At 38.6% G+C, this 18,919-nt stretch overlaps 1 protein-coding gene across 1 annotated transcript in view; it reads right to left on the bottom strand.

The window, feature by feature from the left end:
* Positions 1-8,689, bottom strand: part of DNAJC13 (DnaJ heat shock protein family (Hsp40) member C13) — a 127,720-nt gene extending 119,031 nt beyond the window's left edge. Inside the window, exon 1 of the mRNA XM_049629806.1 lies at positions 8,385-8,689. The gene's annotated coding sequence lies outside the window, so the exon portion shown is untranslated. The remainder of the gene's footprint in view (positions 1-8,384) is intronic.
* Between the last annotated feature and the right edge of the window lie 10,230 nt (positions 8,690-18,919).

Below are 18,919 nucleotides of genomic sequence, written 5' to 3' on the forward strand. Positions count from 1 at the left end.
AGTTGAAAAAGTTTAGGTCAAACTATTGTTAAGTTGGGGATTCTTATGTGATACACTAGTGAATAAATTAAGGAAATGGCTTTAATAAAGGCTATCTGCCTTTAAAGCGCACACATTTTGCATGACCAACAGAGTAATTTTTACGCAATTACAACTTGGGAGAGAACTGGCAAGATACTAATTTTTCCACTTCCAGTCTGTAAAATGAAGAATTAACTCTGCTTTCAAGTAATGAATTAAAAACACGAGTTTGTTTGAAATGCATTAAAAAATAAGATGGATAGAAATATGATAAAGTACAGTAATGTTAATGTGAAAATCTTGGGAGACGAGTATATGAATATGTAATGTAAAGTTCTTTCAACCTGGCTATAGATGAAAAATTTATTTGGGGAGGGAAACTGCATTTACCTTTATTTTCTGACCAAATTCTCCTATAAGAGAAATATTTTTCTGCTACATTGTAACACTACACCAGAAAATATGGTATATAGTCATATGATAGGAACTAATTTATCAACTTAATATTTCCTCATACAGCTATATCCTATTAAAAATGCAGGGAGAAGGAGAACCACTGCTAAGGCAAAAGCTAATAATCTTGAGTAATAACCAAAAAGAGAACCCCTTAATACTAGCTTCTTAAAGGCCTAGTTTTATTTTTAACTGATTTCAAAATATGAGTGGCTAGTTCAGTTTCAAAAAAAGGTAAAAATATATTTAACATTCCAATTTTAGTAGATGTGCTGCCAAAGCAAGCACAAAATATAGTTAACAGAATGTTAATTTTTACCCAGATTAAAAAGCTACACTAGATTGTCTTAGAATGTTCTGTGTATAGGGGAAAACAGATATGAACTTTAATCTTTAATTTTCAGCTTCATGTTTTAATATAGAACACAAGTATAAGTAAAAGCATTTCCTTGTAAATAAACAACAAAGCAGTAAATGTAACTTATATAATACCTACTGTATAGGGATCTTTATTAAACAGATCACAAAATAAGGTTTGAATACATCCTACCTCAGCTTTCTAAACTTGAAGAACCCACTAACTCCAGAGATAAATGTGGTTAGCAAAGAAAGCCAGTGGTATTATCAAATTTCAGCTGACCAACAGATCTCCAAATAATTGCCCCAAAGTTACAATACTGAAACCTTTGCACTGATGTATCAAAATGAGCTTTTAAATACTTCTAAAATAATCTAAGATCCACCTACCCATTTTAAAAAAAAAATTTTTTTTTAACGTTTATTTTTGAGACAGAGAGAGACAGAGCATGAACGGGGGAGGGTCAGAGAGAGAGGGAGACACAGAATCTGAAACAGGCTCCAGGCTCTGAGCTGTCAGCACAGAGCCCGACGCAGGGCTCGAACCCACGGACCGTGAGATCATGACCTGAGCCGAAGTCGGACGCTTAACCGACCGAGCCACCCAGGCGCCCCCACCTACCCATTTTTAAAAAAAACCCATTCCTTTCCAATTAGAAACCAGACATATATTCATGAAATAAAAGGGCAAGGGAAACTCAAAAGCAAACCCTAAATCTAAAAGAACACTTTTAATATTATCTTAATCAGGGGAAGGGCAAGCATAAATATCACAGCAGTTAATTTTGTTGGCCTTTCCTATTCAATATAAATCAAACACTGAAAAAAATTGCTCTCTATATTTTAATCACATGTATGCTGATTTCATCTGAGGGAATAATTCTTACTTTTCACAAAACAGACCTCTATCTGTTGTAACAAAAAAAAGTTTTTTTCCAAGAAAGACACATGATTATGACTCTCCTTTCCAAAACTTAAAAAATGCCCTGAATATTCACCTAAAAACTGCAAACATGTCCACTTAAGCAAATACTGTGAAATCAATGTCACTGATCATTTACATATTTTTAGTTTGTACACATTCTTGAAAATTTTTAGACATAATTTCTATCTTTGAAGCTAACCTGGCTTTTGCAAGAACAAAACATACTAGTTCAATAAGCTCTTCTTCAGCTCACAAACAGGTACTTAATAATCTTGCTGTTACACTAAGTAGACCCTAATGGGTAAAAGAGACTTTCAATTGCCATGTTTAACTTGTTGCTGTTTTTTCTATCACTACAGTAAATGCATAATAGGGGTTTAATTACCTAAGCATATTACAAATACATCTTAGAGGAAGTTTAATAGTAAGCATCCTAATATGCAAATACACTATTAAAAGACAAGGAGTTGGGGCACCTGGGTGGCTCAGGTCATGATCTCTCAGTTGGTGAAATTGAGCCTTGCATTGGGCTCTGCACTGACAGTGCAGAGCCTGCTTGGGATTCCCTCTGCCCCATTCCTGCTTGTGCTCTCCCCCCTCACAAAATAAATATACAAACTTAAAAAAAAAAAAAAAAAGACACATTTAGGCTGCTGTAATTTCCCTTTCACCTAACACAAAATAGCAACAACATTTAGGTCTTCCTTTAGCTCTTTCTGAAATTTCCCTAGTATTCCTAACTCTCCTATAGTTCTTCACATTTTACAGAACACTCCCAAATCTATCAGTGAACTAAAAAAAAGAAAAAAGAAAAAAAAAAAAAAAAGGAAAATTCCACTTTTAAAATTAAACCCAGCAGATCTAAGGCTGGGGGCGAGGGAATGGCTTTAACTACTCTAAGATTTGATAAACATCCAAAATACATTCTGCATCTCAAGTAGAAGTTTGAGGGAGAGAAAAACCTCCTAGCACTAGATGACTAAGGAATACATGTCTGAAAAACGTAAAAAAATGTAAATATTATAATATAGGATTTATGAAATATTAGGGGGAATCTCCTATATTCATAACCTTATCAATCCTTCCATTGTGTTCTGGCAACTATTCTTGACAAAATCAAAACATATAAGTAATTATTTTAGATTGCTTTGGGATTTTATTTTTGATCTGTTCATCAAAATATCAAATTTTGGGGTACATGGGTGGCTCAGTTCGTTAAGTAGTCGACTCTTGATTTCAGCTCAGGTCATGATCTCACGGTCTATGATTGTGAGCTCCACATCAGGCTCCGTGCTAACAGTGCAAAGCCTACTTAGGATTCTCTCCTTCTCTCTCTATCCCCTCCCCTGCTGGTGCCTACAGGTACTCATGTTCGTTCTCTCTCTCAAATTTAAAAAATATGTATCACATTTTTACTCATCAACTGCACAGAGATATTACCAACGGCCATGTGCTAAATATGTGAACACTGCTTAGGCAGTGTGGTCACTTCTAAGGGCAACTTATAATGCTTCAACTATAAAATCCCAATGAATTAACTTTGTTATTTTAGAGATCACTCTTCTTTATAAGCAGTCCATAAAAGTACAAGTAAAACTCAAATATGCAGGCTGCTGAATAAAGTTAGGAGCATGTGAAAAGAGCTACTAGCAAATTATGTTTATCTTTATTGATAAACATCTTAGTGAACCATACTTAACTGTACTTTGCAAATGTAACTGTGTCTAAGTTAGCAAAGATGATCACAACCATGCTGGCTTAAGTTACTTACTACAAAAATATCCCTAAATCACTGACTCTCAAAGGAGTATCCACAATTAGGAATCATTCCATACTGCAAGAGATGTTACTGACTGGCATGTGCTGAGCATGTGAAAACTGCTGAAGCAGAAAAATGTATTGAAAACTACTGACTACGATTTTACAGTAATGGTTGGGGCAGGATGCTGCCCCATGAGACACTATGATTAGAAACACTACAGTAGTCCCCCTGCCCCTTACCCATAGGAAATGTGTTCCAAGACCCTTAGTAGATGCCTGAAACTACATAGTATCCAATCCTATATTGACTATGTCTTTATACATATTTACCTATAATAAAGTTTAATTTAGAAGTTAGGCACAGTAACAGATTAACAACAATAACTAATAATAAGACAGAACAATTATAACAACGTGCTGCAATAAGTTATGGGACTATGGTCCCTCAAAATATCTTACTGTACTGTCAGTCTCCTCCTGATTTGAGATAAAATACCTATGTGATGAGATTACATGAGGGGAATGACACAGGCACTGTAACATAGCATTAGCTATTACTGACCTTCTGACATCAGGAGGATCATCTGATTCTGGACTGCTATTGACCTTGAGCAATTCAAACTGTGAAAAGTGAATAAAGGGGGATGGGGGAACTATGGTACTATGATTCAGTGAATGGAGCTAGATACTCCTCAATGTATAAGACAGTCCTATGGGTTGAAGAACTACCCTTAGTTGACTTTCAAATATCCAAGTGGGCATTCACATCCATAAAAACCTACTTATAACTAATGCCAATTTTAATTCTGTATTAAATATAAATCACAAAGTACATTTTGCAGAGTTTAATATGAGTATAATTTTCTAGGAATGCAACTATCATGTAAATGGAAAGATTACACTTTGAGTCCTCTTGGCTTTTGTTTCAGAATGTATTTTGTCTTCATTGTTGAAAAATATTTTTGCTTTTTTTCTTCCAGTACTTTAAAGTTGTCACTCAATTGTCTTTTTGATTGCATGGTCTCTCTACTTTAACTCTTTGTTTCTCTGTACAGGTCTCTCTTTGGCTACCTTCAAGATTTTCTTTCTCCTTTGTTTACATCAATTTAAATATGATGTCAAGGTGTATTTTGAGTTTTTGGGGGGCATGGGTATTTTTCTTGGTGTTCTCTAAGATTCCGGATCTGTGGTTTGATGTCTGACATTAATTTTGGAAAATTTTCTATTATTTCCTCAAACATTTCAGTATTTCTTCTGCTCTGTTCTCTCTTCTTCTGTGATTTCAGTCATTATATATTAAAATGTTCGATACTATCCCCAAGCTCTTGGGTGTTTTTTTTTTAACTTCATGTTTCAGTTGGGTAATTTCTTCTATCATCTGTAAGTTTACAGACTCCTTCCTTGGCTATGTCAATTCTGATAAGCCCCAAAGCATTCTTCATTTCTTTACTGTGTATTAATACTTCTAGTATTTCTTTTGATTCTTTCTTATAGTTTCTATCTGGTGAAACCACCCATCTCATCTTGCACACTGTCCACTTTTCTGTTCAACATTTAACATTATAGTTATTTTACACTGCCTATCAGATAATAGCATCTACGTTAATCTAAGTGTACTTCTGGTAATTGCTTTCTCTTGAGAAAAAAATTTGTCCATTTAGCATGCCTCGTAATTTTTGGTTGGAAGCTGAACATGTACAGAACAAGAGAGACTGAGGCAAATAAATTTGGTAACTGAAAATGGGCTTGTCTTTGCTAGGTCTTTAGTGCAGTGTTTGTGATCTGTTTAGAAGTTAGGCTGGGTTTGATGTGCTGTTGCTGTGGTTATTCTCAGTGTACGACAGGCTTCAAATGTGCAGAATAGCTGGTGCCCATGGTGAGGGACAGTTTACTAAAGCAATGTCTATTTGATCCTTTGTGCTGTACTCTTTGCATAATCTAGTTCCTCACCTAGTAATACTCTGCATTTACTTGTTACTCAAAACTTCTTATGATGGTAGGGGGTTGGAGATAGTCTTTGTGGTTCAATTAAGGTTCAGTCTTAGGCATACACTAGATCTCTGGATCTCAGGGGTATGATCTTATTCACGCTGGCAGCAATTTTAAGCTCAGTGCCCCTCCCTGAGAAGATTCTTTCCCCTTTTCTGGTCTTCCCCCAGCTCAATGAATGCTCACCAACAAGGCCAGCAGAGATATCCTTCCCTTCACAGATTAAGGTTTTTGCTCCATAAAAGCAAAGAGAAAGAATCAGAGTTTTGTGCCCCTCCTGAGAACTGCTATTTTCCTCCTCTAAGTCAGCACCAACAACAGACATTCCCCAAGGTTCTTTCCAATCTTTTCTAGGAATGCCCAGTGAGTTTGTGGAGAAAAAGCGTGGAAAAAGGTATACTCAGCTTTCATCAATTTGTCAGCTCTTTCAGCTCAACGCTTCTTGCCAATACCCAGCTGTGTCCAATGAAGGTGAATTTGAATGCAAGTCTACTCTGTCTCCTTAAATTCTGGGCTAGTAGTCTGCTCTGTGACCTCAGTTTTTTAACAGATTTCCAAAAAAAAAAAAAAAAAAAAAAGTCATGAATTTAAAGTTAGTCCCATTCTTTTCTGGTGCAACAGTGAGAGCAAAGCTTCTTTTTATCCCAGGACCAAAGCCAGAGGTGGCTGTATTATTTAAAAACTATCTTGGGACAATAAAGCAGGTGTTAAAAATTATTTGGAATAAAAAAGGGGGTCTTTATTAGGTTTAATGAAATTGAGAAACACTGTCTTAAAGGATTTCTTTCAAAACACCTCCCCTTTAACCCCTGCTAGACATTACAGTCAACATTTAGGCCTAAAACTATTAGCAACCAAATTTTTGTTACAGTTTATCTGCACAGTCTTGCATCTAATTTACTCATTTTAAGTACCTCAATCAGAGAAGCAGGGGAAAAGTGCAATGGAAATCTCAAAATCACCTGTGTAAACAGAATTGGTTAAGGAACTGAGCCAAATTAAGTTAAAACAGGTCCTTTTCTTTTCAACTGTAATTTAGTATCTATTGAGAACCAGATTCAACTATCAACCTTTCTACAAATTTAATAAAGCCAGCATTGTTACATCTAACTTAGCAACCAGCTTCAATTTATTTGTGGGTAAAGTTAAATTCTTACAAATAACTCCTGCTTCCCATCATTCCTTAACTTTTGCACTGAAAGTGTTCATATATTTTATAGACTATTTACTACTGCCACTTTAGAAAAAGAGGAATATCCATTGCCTCCCAGTGGAATAGAAATGCTGGTATTTTCCATGAACCGGACTATAAGCTTAAGGTTCTTGACATTCCTATCTCTTAATAACCTTCTGACTCCTCTTTTCCTCCCGTAATATGTTCTATTTCCTGTTTTCAAGCTAGGAATACAGTGTAACATTTTCTTAACAGGACATATATCCCATTGTAATATTAACAGCAAAAGCCAAGTTTGAGATACAGCTGTTTAAATACTGTTTCATATTACATTTAAAATGTTAACAAGGTTTTAGGTTATATACTACATTCAGTTTAAACACTAAAGCACTTTCCAGAAACCAAAGAAACACGAATCAAGTCCTTTTCAGATACGGAGTTTCTCACAAGCAGTTTTCTAAATACATAAATAAATAAATAAAATTTTTTAGGGCAAGTCCTATTTCATACCCCTATAGACTCAGAGAGTACTGATAATATACTACAAAACCTAACCACTGTAATTTCCTCAAACTCTGCAGACAGTATTTTCAAACCTAGAAATCCATCAGCCCTATAAAGTAAAAAAAAATAGTAATAATACAGTAAGACAATCACTAGGGTAGATCCTGAAGAAATATTCTGAATTTTTCCCCCGAAGACATTACACTCCAAGAGGCTCAAAATAACCCTACATAGTGTAAAGTCCTTAATAGAGAACGTAAAAACATCAGGTAGAGAGACCCTCCTTTTTTAGGGGAATCACGGCAGGGTAAAAGGGAAAGCAGAGAAGGGAAATTATCACTTTGGGAAACCATGGCCACATTAGGGGGAGATTTTTTTACTGTCCCCCCCCAACAACTGATAAAGGATACAATCTCAAGACATCAACTGATAAAACAATCTCAACACAAGAGTGGTTAACTGAACACCCTGCAACAACGCAGTTTAAGGGAAGACACTCTTCAGTGTACTCAAATCTGCGTTCAACTGCCAGTTCACTGAGCATTTCAGTCCTACTTCACCTAATCCAAAGGCCACATTCAAAGGCAAAAATCACGGCAGTGAAGGAGAAGACCACTGAAAATAAGCTTCCCTGCAGGAAAAGGAAAAACCTTAGAGGATAAACTTGATTTTGGAAAAAGGAGAGACTGGAGAAAAAAAAAACGCGGGTGCTCCCCATCTCCTAACAAAACGAAACAAAGCTAAGCAAAGAAAGTCCAGAAGTCTATACCGGACGTGGGGGGAAAAGGGGGTCGCCGACCCCAGGAAACGAGAGTTGCCGGCATCCAGCAGAAAGTGTGTTCAGACTAGAGGGCTGGAAGGGAATCCCGAGGGCGGAGTCCAGAAGGGAGTCAGGGGTGTGTGGGGGTAAGGCTGTACAGAGGGGATCTGGGGGGCCACGGTGGGTAGAAAACGAAAAACCAAGCCAAAAAAGAGTGGTGGGGTTGAACAAGGCAGCACCCTGGGAGACTGTCACTTAGACACGGGGGATCCGACGGGAGGAACCAGACCAGCAGCCTTGGGGGAGGGTAATCTGCTTTCCTTAGCAGCTGAAGGCCAAGACACCACCCCTCTTTTTCCTGTCCTCGGCCCCTCAAGTATCCATGGCGTGAGAAGGGGGTAAGAAAGAGCCCCCAGAGGCCGGTGCCCAGAGCGGTTTACCTTCGCGGAAGGCTAGAGAGGCTCCAGCCCGAGCTCCTCCCGCCGCCGGCTCCGCGTCCGGAGTGAGATGAGGTGCACCCCGGCCTCCTCCGCCTCACCACTTCCCCTTTCCCCGGTCGGGGCCCTGTAGCTCCGCTGCCGCGGGTTCCTGGTGCCGCGGCGGCGCGGCCTCCCCGCCCCCTCCGCCTCCTCCCTCTGCCTCTCAGAGGCTCACTCTGGAGGCCGCCATCTTCACTCAGGCTTTCAGCGACCGTGCTCCAATACGCCTGCGTCGCCACCGCCCAGGCTGTCACGAGACCCGGTCAGCTGATTTCAACTCTTCCGCCTTCTGTCCCGCCCTCCCGCAGGCATTTCTCGGCTCTCCCCATCCCATTCGCCCCCTTTTCCCAGAAATTCCGCGTTCTACGACCCGCCCGCCCCCCAAAAGTTACACATGCGCAAAGTGACGAGGCCAGCTGTAGGATCCGGAGTCCACGCAGCGCGTGAGGGGGATCCGCCCCTTGGTGCGTGCCGAGAAGCACCCACCCCGGAGCGCGCGCGCCCTCGCGGGTAGAGCCACGCCCCTCCGGCGTGTTCTCCTAAGGTCACGCCCTTCGGCGTGTGGCTCTGAGTCCTGCCGGGTGTTGTGCGGTCCGTATATTTACGCTGTTAAGTCCCAGATGTCCTGTTTTAAATCCTTTCCGCAGCTTCGCGCTGGACTTCAAGTGCCGTGGAATATCCACGAGGCAATCCGAAGAGTCAGCCTACTACGCGGTTTGGCTGGATTGCGAGTCAGCAGGTTCACCACTATTAAAACTTCCAGAACGACAGTTTGAGGGCTTAAATTTTTGCTGGTCTGGGGGGGTCGCCAAGACTAAAACTTAGGTGTTGCCTCCGGCTTTCCGTCGATGGTAGGGCCGAGAAGATAATACTGATAGCTCCACTTATTGTCGGCTGATCACGTGTCAAGGGTTTTATTTGCGTTAGTTAATCCTCAACTCTGAAGTAGGAATTGTCCTTGTTTTGCAGATAAATTAAGGCTCCTTCCCACAGTAACGGACTTGGTATTTGAACCGTAGCAGTCTGACTCCATGGTCAGTGCCCTCAATAGCCTCTCCCCTGAGCACACAAGGGAGCTGGAGGCGGGGCGTCAGGTTAGAGGAAAGAAGGGACATTGTGTGTTCACCTGTGAGCAAAAGTTAAAGGAACTTCAGTCTCCCCTCCCAGACCTGAACTCTAAAGACCGCAGTTCAAAAACAAATTATGCTGCTGCAAACTTCAAAAGATGAATGGGGGTGACTTGCATGGATACATTATTTCATGTGGGTTAAAGGTGTCTGATGAAGGATTTAATATTCTGCAGAGCAATGCTGAAATTGATTTATCAGAGTCTTTTTCAGCGGTTGACTTGTTTTTAGAGATGGTGATTGCAGGATGAAAAATGTAGACAGTGACTTTTACAGGTTTTGCTTCTTGACTCTGTTGACCCTTTGCCCTACCTTGGGGCAGAAAAAGACTGCATTTAAGCTCAGAGTAGTCTTTCCTGTACTGCAGCAGTAAGATAAGGTGCATCTAAGGGGTGGGGTCAGGAATAGCTGGGTGTGGACAGAACCCTAAACAGAGTAGAAGGGTAGAAGAAAAAAGAAACTTGAGGGCTTAGTTAAGGAGCCTTCTTGTCTTATCCCATGGAAACAGAAACGGGTTTATGTGGCATTTTATAGGTTGCAAAGCCTGCCAATAATTACAGAAGTCAGTATGGAGTGTATTTTCATTTTTTAGAGGAAGCAAAGACAGTCCAAGAGACTTGCCCAAGGTGACCTAACTCCTAAAGGTTAAGCAGAGATACAGTCACAGAACTTGTAACATCAAAGCCAGTGACATAGTAAACCTCCACACAGCCTCTCTGTTCAATATTTGGGACAAATATCGGTTCTCAGAGTTGGGAGAAGACTTAGGCATACTGCAATGCCCCCATCCCCAATAGTGGAAAATCGCCTGCCTTCCAAGATATTTTTCTTAATGTTTAGGAACTATCTTATTTGTATTCAGCCAACTTGACCTCTCTTTCATGAGCATTTTGGTTTTTTGTTTTGCCTGTGTGTGGCATTCCTTTAAGTATTTGCCTATACAGCTAATCACCTATGTCACTCTCTCTCTTCTGTTTATCACTGACTACCCCAGCCACAGCTTCCCATCTTCAGAAACCGTATTCCTCATGGTTTCCGCTACTGCTTACAGGATGTGGTTTCAAGCCTTTTCACAATTGCCTTGGTTGCTCTTAATGTGATTTGTACAAGTTTGTCAGTGTCCTCCTTAAAACACTAGAGCTAAACACAGGAGTCAGGAAGGACAGGAGGACTTGTCCCTTATTTCCCTTTTCTTCCGTTAAAACCGTACCCCCCCCCACACACACTCTTTTTAAAAAGGGCGACAAATACAAGGCAGGCCCCTCAGACTTCTCTTTCTGGATTTGTCTTTTTACTCAAAATTTAAATTTGCATTAGCTTTCCTAACACGTTCATAGTGTACACAAATCAGATTTAGTTAGGAAAGGGGAACACAGAAGATGCCATTCTAAACTGTGTGATATATATACTGACAATATTTCACAGCTGTTTACTTTCATCAGTGGTGTAAGTCAGTTTACAAAGCAGGAGAAGTTTTAGATTTTAGGGAACCCACAAGATGGTCAAACACCTGATTAAACTCCCTGTTGCAGTTAAATTGTCCTTCCTGGGGCACCTGGGTGGCTCATTGAACTCACAGTTTGTGAGTTCAAGCCCCAGGTCAGGCTCTGCCCTAACAGTGTAGAGACTGCCTGGGACTCACTCTCTCTCTTTCTCTCTCTCTCTCTCTCTCTCTTAAAATAATAAACTTTAAAAAAATTTTAAAAATAAATAAATTGTCCTTCCTAGTTGTATCAATGTCCAGATCCAAAATAAATCCCTAGGAACTCTGTGTAATTCAGCAAGATTTGACCTGTTTTCTGTACAGTAGCCACTAACCCCATGTACCTCCTGAATACTTGAAATAAAGCTAAAATACCAGATTTAATAGTAAAATATTGCATTAATAATTTTTATGTTGATTACATGTTGAAAGAATATTTTGGATCTATATTTGGTTAAGTAAAATACATTATTTAATTTTACTTGTTTTCTTTTTTTTCAAATGTAGCTACTAGAAAATGTAAAATTTTATAGGTGGCTCCTATTATCTTTTCCTCTGACACTGCTGGCTTAGAAAGTCTTGTACAGACATACAGTCAGAAAATACTTTCCAGTTAACAAGCTTGAAGCTCCCACAGAACCACCTTCTACTGGACTTCATTTTAATTTTCTATGTGGTTGTTTTTTGTTTGTTTTTCTTAAGGTTTATCTCACCACATATAGCTTGTTATGTTCCTCTATAATACTCAAATAATTGTACAGACTTGAAAATATTACCAACATGTGACAAATGATGATAGTACATGGATTCCTTGATGTATGTGCATATGCATGTACACATAAATAGTATTCACAATTAAATAAATAAATCATAGGGGTGCCTGAGTGGCTCAGTTGGTTAAGCATTTGACTCTTGATTTCCGCTTAGAGGTCTTGATCTCAGGCATGAATTCAAGCCCCGAGTTGGGCTCTGAGCTGGGCATGGAGCATACTTGAAACCAGCCAATCAATCAATCAATCAATCAATTCAACCAATCAATCATAGCTGGCTTCACCTGTTCAATTAATCCTATCCCAGGAACTCTAATTTTATTAATATGAATGAAAATGTATTTTTAAAGAGTATAATTATGTTCATTTAGGAAGGATTTTGAACTTCTATTACCCAAAACATGCTTTCATTTAATTACAGAAAATTATTGAGTTCTGACCTTATTTTCAGGGTTGGATCAAGAGGGAAAATGAAATACCTGGTGTGTGGTTTAACAATTTGAAACCATTATTGAAATACTATTTTATTAAGGAAAAGGCCTTCTGTGTTCTTTTATTAAACTTAACCCCAACTGCTTGGTTTTTTTCTTTTCTTTTCTTTTTCTTTTTTTTTGCAGTCTATGCATTGCTGAGGATTTTCCAGTTCAAACGTTCCTACTAGTTAATGAAACACTTTCAGTATTACCAGATTTGAGGAAAAATCAAGAGGCTTATGTATGCTTTTCCACAAAGGGTTTTGCAGTAAAGATTTCCAATCTGCTATGAAATTATTACAGACATTTTTACTCATCAGCCCTTCAAGGAAATATAAGGTGGTAAAACATCACAAGCAAGTCTCTGATCCTCTTTGAGCTTCAGTTCCCTCATCTGTAAACTAGGGATATTGATAACTTGAGAGACAGCAGTGAGAGTTAAAATAACTTATGTGGATGGAGCACCTGCCTACTAAGCACTCGATACCTAATTTCCTCACTATAGTTAATCTCGGGGTCTCCAACTAGTTTATATATAATCCTTGTGCTTGAGTTCCCTCTGTCTGGCCAAGACAAGATAAACAGACATTTAAACTATTACTTCACAAAACAGGGAAGTTCAAGTGTTCATTCTTGACAACTGTATCTGAGTACTCTTCCCATGAAAAATCATAAAATACTTCATGCCAAAAAGGTGTCATTATTTTTTTATTTCTTGCAAGAGAACACAGTCGACTTGCTAAAGTCATACATGAATGCTAACGATGTGTAAAAACCTAGACACATGCGGTGTTCATATGTACAATATTTGAGTAATGAGCCAAAATTTGATCATGAAGTTATTAGAATGCCAATGGCCCATTCACTAGGAATCAAGGTGAGAAAACATTCTCTAAAGTTAATTAGGTGCACAGAAGCTTCTACTTCCCATTGATTTCATCAAAATTCACAACTATGAGGAAAAGATGTCGATTTGTTGATATTGGATAATGACTTGTTCATATTATGTTCATCTAAGAACATGACACTTAATTACAAAATTAAATTCTTGCTGACTTTGTACGTATAAAGATATGACTGCCATTTCTGTATAAAACTTAATTTTGCCAAAAAAACCCATGACTATCTTTTTTTTTTTCCTTCTGAGCAACAGTAAACAGGTGGCAGCCACTTACTTAGCATAAAGCAAAATAAAACTAGTATATAGGAAGTAGTATTTCAAGTTCAGCTACTGGTTCTCAAATCTATACTGTGGATATTTTGCAAAAAATAAATAGTAAATGAATGTAAAGCAAAATAAAAGGTACCTATTAATCAATGCAATTTCAAAAAAATCTTACTAATGTGAAAGTCACTCACACAGTCATTGCAGCCACGCAATTTCAAAAAATGGTACAGTTACAGTGGGTCTATTACACTTCTGCCTATCAAACAAACCTTTGACAGTGGAAAGCAGTGTACTGTACTCAAAAGAAACAATGGTTTAATTACAGCAAGTAGGGTCCCCTTTTTTTCCCATTTGTGATTATCTTCTGACGAATGTATTCACTTACTTGGGGAGATATGTATGTATGTATGTTTTTCTTACCTTTCCTTTATCTTGTAAATGTTCAAATCCCAGTTCTACCAGTTATTAGCTACTTAACCTTTGGACCTCAATTTCCTTATCAAAGAAAGGAAGGTAATATACATATCAACTACAGTTGTTTTGAGGATTAAGAGTCAAGACACACTATCTGATAATGAGGGACCAATATTATTTAATATTATAAATGTACATAATAGAAGAATAAAAATCATAAACTTAAAAATGGGATAAGGGAGAGGGAGATAGTCTAAATGTGCCAAGTCCTTATCTTTCATAATAGGGAATAAATTAATACTGTCTAAATGTTAAAAACCAAGAAAGAAGGTCAAAAGAAGACTTTTATGGAGCATTTAGTAAGCACCACTCATGTTTCCTGTTAACTTCCTCTTTTCCTTATATACCTTTTGTCTCTTTCTCTGTAATTCTAGAAGAAAATAATGCAATATTTGAGGCAGTGCTGGATTACACAGCAGGCAGTTTAAGCAAGTGTTTAGGGTACCAGCAAAGCAAAGACCCCAAAGATGAAAGAAACCTAAAAAGGATTTGCTATTTAATGTTTTATTAAAAGCATCAAAATAATAATCATGGGAAAAATCAGAATTTTGTTGAGTTCCCTTCACTGATTTCATGGGTGTAGAATTGAGGAATTGAGGACCTCTAATGACCTAAATCCCGTTCTGAGTTGGGGAGATTTGTTTTTTAATCTGTGAATACATATTCCTGGAATAGGAGACTTTATATTACTATGTTGAAAATGGAAGTTGAAGACAGGCATGACAGAGCAAAGAAGAGTTGTAAGGGAGGGGTATTACTGTGCACTAAAAGTTTACCCTACACCCTGATCTGTTATAACATGTTGTTACCTGTTTTGTTTAGATGAGAAAGTCTCCAAGGTTCAGAGGGCTTATGGGACCTGCCCAAAGTCCCCCAGTTAAGTAAGTGCCAGAGTTAGAATTTAAATCCACATCCACCAAGGGCACCTGGGTGGCTCAGTCAGTTAAGCATCAGACTTCCAGCTCAGGTCTTGATCTCACAGCTGGTGAGTTCAAGGCCCATATCCAGCTGTGAACTGACAGTTTGGGGCCTGCTTCAGATTCTGTGTCTCCTTCTCTTTCTGCCCCTCCCCTGCTTGCTCTCTCTCTCTGTCTCTCTCTCTCAAAAATAAACATTAAAAATTTTTTTTTAAAAATATCCACATCCACCTGGTTCCAAAGCCTAGGATTTTCCAAGAGTAATTTGATGACTGTTTTTAATTACAGGCGAAATGATACAGTTTGAACAATTAGAATAGACAACTTAGATCTTCTTCTAGTCCTTCCTCTGTACTCTCTAGAAACTTAAAGATTTTCTGCTATGACCAGAACACAAATTCTGTGGTGGTTATTATTACCGTCAGTAGGTAGAGGAAAAGATGCCTAAGGGAGTCCCAGATGGTTTCAGGAGAATTACCAAATAATAAACACTGAGAATTTCCACCAGAGAGAAAATGTATGCAGTAATAACTAGTTAGAAGTTTAGGGGTTAAATTTTTCGTGAGGGTCATTAATATTTCTAAACCAAGGAATTTCCAACATATAGTCTTATATGTAGGCTGAGTTTATCATTTATGGTCTGATAACAGAATCTTTCAAAAATCATATGGATAGCTTAGACTAAGGAACACTTTAAAAGTTCACCAAATTGGGATGCCTGGGTGGCTCAGTTGGTTGAGTGGCTCAGGTCATGATCTCAGTTTGTGAGTTTGAGCCCCATGTCGGGCTCTGTGCTGACAGCTAAATAATGTCAGCATTATTTATGTCAGGGAGGTGCTAAATAATGATTTACCACATTTTGCTTGTTTCAGACCTAAAGCACCATGGAGTCACCATCTATTTAAATATCTCACTGTATTATTCACTGGGGACATTTTTACAAAACTCGGACTTATTCATGTTTTAGAACTAATTCGATTGTTGACAGAAGTTTAAATTGAGAAATAAAAACTATTTTGTTTTAATATTTGTAAACAATCTTAAATTATTTAACATGTATAGAGACATCTTATGGCAAACATAGTTTTCTAATAGTTACATAGTTTTTCAAGTAATCCATATTTACACACAGAGACATAGGTTAATGAAATCCACATTAGAGAAAATATATGTCTTCTAACATTATATAGAAAAACAATAATTAAACTTGGTGATCCGGTGAACTTATAAAAAAATTTTTTTTAATGTTTATAAGTTTTGAGAGAGAGAGCAAGCAGGGGAGGGGCAGAGAGGGAGAGGGAGACACCGAATCCAAAGTAGGCTCCAGTCTCTGAGCTGTCAGTACAGAGCCTGACACAGGGCTTGAACCCACAGACCGTGAGATCATGACCTGAGCTGCATTTGGCCCCTTAACCGACTGAGCCACCCAGGTACCCCAGTGATTTGGTGAACTTTTTTTTTAATTTTTTTATTTTTTAAATGTTTATGTTTGAGAGAGAGTGAGACAGAGTATGAGCAGGGGAGGGGCAGAGAGAGAGGGAGACACAGTATCTGAAGCAGGCTCCAGGCTCCCAGCTGTCAGGACAGAGCCTGTTGTGGGGCTCCAACCCGTGGGCCATGAGATCATGACCTGAGCTGAAGTTGGATGCTTAACTAACTGAGCCACCCGGGTGCCCCTATGCTATGAGCTTTAATACATCATCTGATTTAATTTTCATTGCAATCCTGTAAAGGAAGATGCTATTATCCCCGTTTACTAGGTGAGGAACCCAGGACTTTAGAGAAGGTATTTAGCATTCCCAATGTCTTATCACTAAAAGTTACAGAGCCTTTCCAACCAGGTCCCTCGGATTTCAAAATCTGTGCTCTAAACCGATTACCTTCATTTAAGACATTAGCTCTAATAGCCATGATTTCCTCTTTCCTTGATCATTACCAAGTCACTTCTGGTTGTAATTCCACTAAAAATTTATGTTGGAGGTTTGTAAATAAAGGAAAACTCTTCCACACTTTGTTTATGGTGTGTTTTCTCAAAATAACATGGCAGAACTACATTTGTACCTTATTCTTATCAACATCATTCATAATACTGTGTTATCTTGTATTAAAATTTGACCTATGGGTAAATGAACTCCTCAAAAATATTGTCTGTAATTTTAAATAACAGAAAATAGAACTTACTCTCATCTGCAGTCTTCCTCAGTTCCAACCCATTGATAGCCTAAATTAGGAGTAACAAATAGAAAGTAAATAGTCCGTTTCTAGTGAAATCAAATAAGTGACAAGGGGGAAGTGAAACTGCAAAATAATCAAAAATCAACTGAAATTAAACTGCATAGGATCAAAGCTGGTGGATTAAAGGGGATATTTTCATACTTTTTTTAAAAAAAGTAAAACGACTGTATATTAGCATTTTAGTTGATTTATTACATTATCTGTTGCCTTGCACGCAGAGTCCACATCTATGTGGCATCAGGTGTATTAAGAAATTAGGTCCTGGAAGCTGTTGGTTATTTTCTTTGTTTCCCTTAGTGGTACTCCTTAACTCATTCACCTGTTCTTCCATTTGGCAAAAGGTGTCTTGGGAAAAGGAGGACTATTTCAACACTGGGAACACTCTCCCAATATTTTAAGAAGTGAGCAGATGAATATATTACCACAGCCCTTAACGGTGGTAACAACCCACAAAGGATGAGCAAGGAAACCTGGTTTTATCTTCAAACATACATAGTTGACCTTTCTATTTTTCTCCACCTGCATTTTTTTTGTTTTCACTTTTTTTTTTTTTTTTTTTTGAGATAAAAAAAAAGCTCCATGCCCAACTCAGGCTCCATGCCCAACTCAAGCCTGACTGGCGGGGGTGGCTGGGGGTGGGGGTAGGGGTGTTGGGGGGCTTGATTCCACAACCCTGAGACCATGACCTGAGCTGAAATCAAGAGTTGGATGCTTAAGTGACTGAACCACCCGGGAACTCCTTTACTTCACTTTTTAATCACTCCCCCCAACTTCACTCAAGGGGACTTTTACATAAAAAATGACCAAAAGGTCTTCAACCATCAACAGAGTTGAAGAGTCCTCCTACATGATCCATTTACTCAGGCAACAATTGATTACAAAAACACCCTGATTAACATTGTAAGAATCTGCACTGACTTAGGTGGCATTTGATTACACAGTTGCAGATTATTAAGAGTGTTTTCAGTTGAAAAAGGCAACTAATCATTCCTTGCTGCTGTCCCTTTGTGACTGTGGTATTGACTCTCTCTTCCACTGCAGGAGTCCTGGGTGATGGCAAATCCAGTGCCACAAACTGGACAGTAGGGAGTGGTGGCTCGACTGTCTGAAGAGAAAGCCTGACTTCCTCTGGCTCAGAATGCCATAAGCATTACTACATGTCACCACTGTGAACTCATAGCCCTGGGGGCTCACTCAAGCCTCTAACAATTTGGACTGTGAGAGATGATCTCCCGTTCTGCCAGGGGTAGGGCCAGAGTGAACCGTGTAGCACCCCCAGACCCTAACAAGCCTCTGGATTGGAGGTTGTTTATCTCGTTTTGCATTAACCTTTGATTCTGTCAGATAGTGTTAACACAGTTGTAGCAATGGATAATAAAAAAAAATCAATATATGAAAATTCTCAGAGAAGTCATGAAGATCACAACAGGATTTGTTGAAAATAGTTAAATGTACTCAGTTGAATGAGAAGGATAGAGATTTTATAAAACATTAATTTTTACCATAGCACACAAAATAACTACAAAACATATGTAGTAGGAAGCTAATAAATAATTCCAGTTCTGCCTCTCTGAGGAACTGTTTTGATACCAGTCCAAATAGCCTTCAAAGCATGAATTTGGTCTCTGTCCCATTCTGCTTTCTGTTATCCCTCTTTCCTCTTTGTGACCCAGTACATGACAAGAACAGAAACTGTCTAGGATCATTAAAGCAAGCTGTTGCAGAAGCAGGGATGTTGATTCAGCATTTGGCTAAAGAATAGAAGGGCTGTTCAGTGAAAGCCTTGATTTCATTTTTGTTAGGCCAGCAAACAATAGCAGCACACTGGCTTTGCTGATAAAAAGAACAA

The sequence above is a fragment of the Panthera uncia genome, chromosome C2, assembly GCF_023721935.1.
Source record: "Panthera uncia isolate 11264 chromosome C2, Puncia_PCG_1.0, whole genome shotgun sequence".
In the NCBI taxonomy this organism is placed as follows: domain Eukaryota; kingdom Metazoa; phylum Chordata; class Mammalia; order Carnivora; family Felidae; genus Panthera; species Panthera uncia.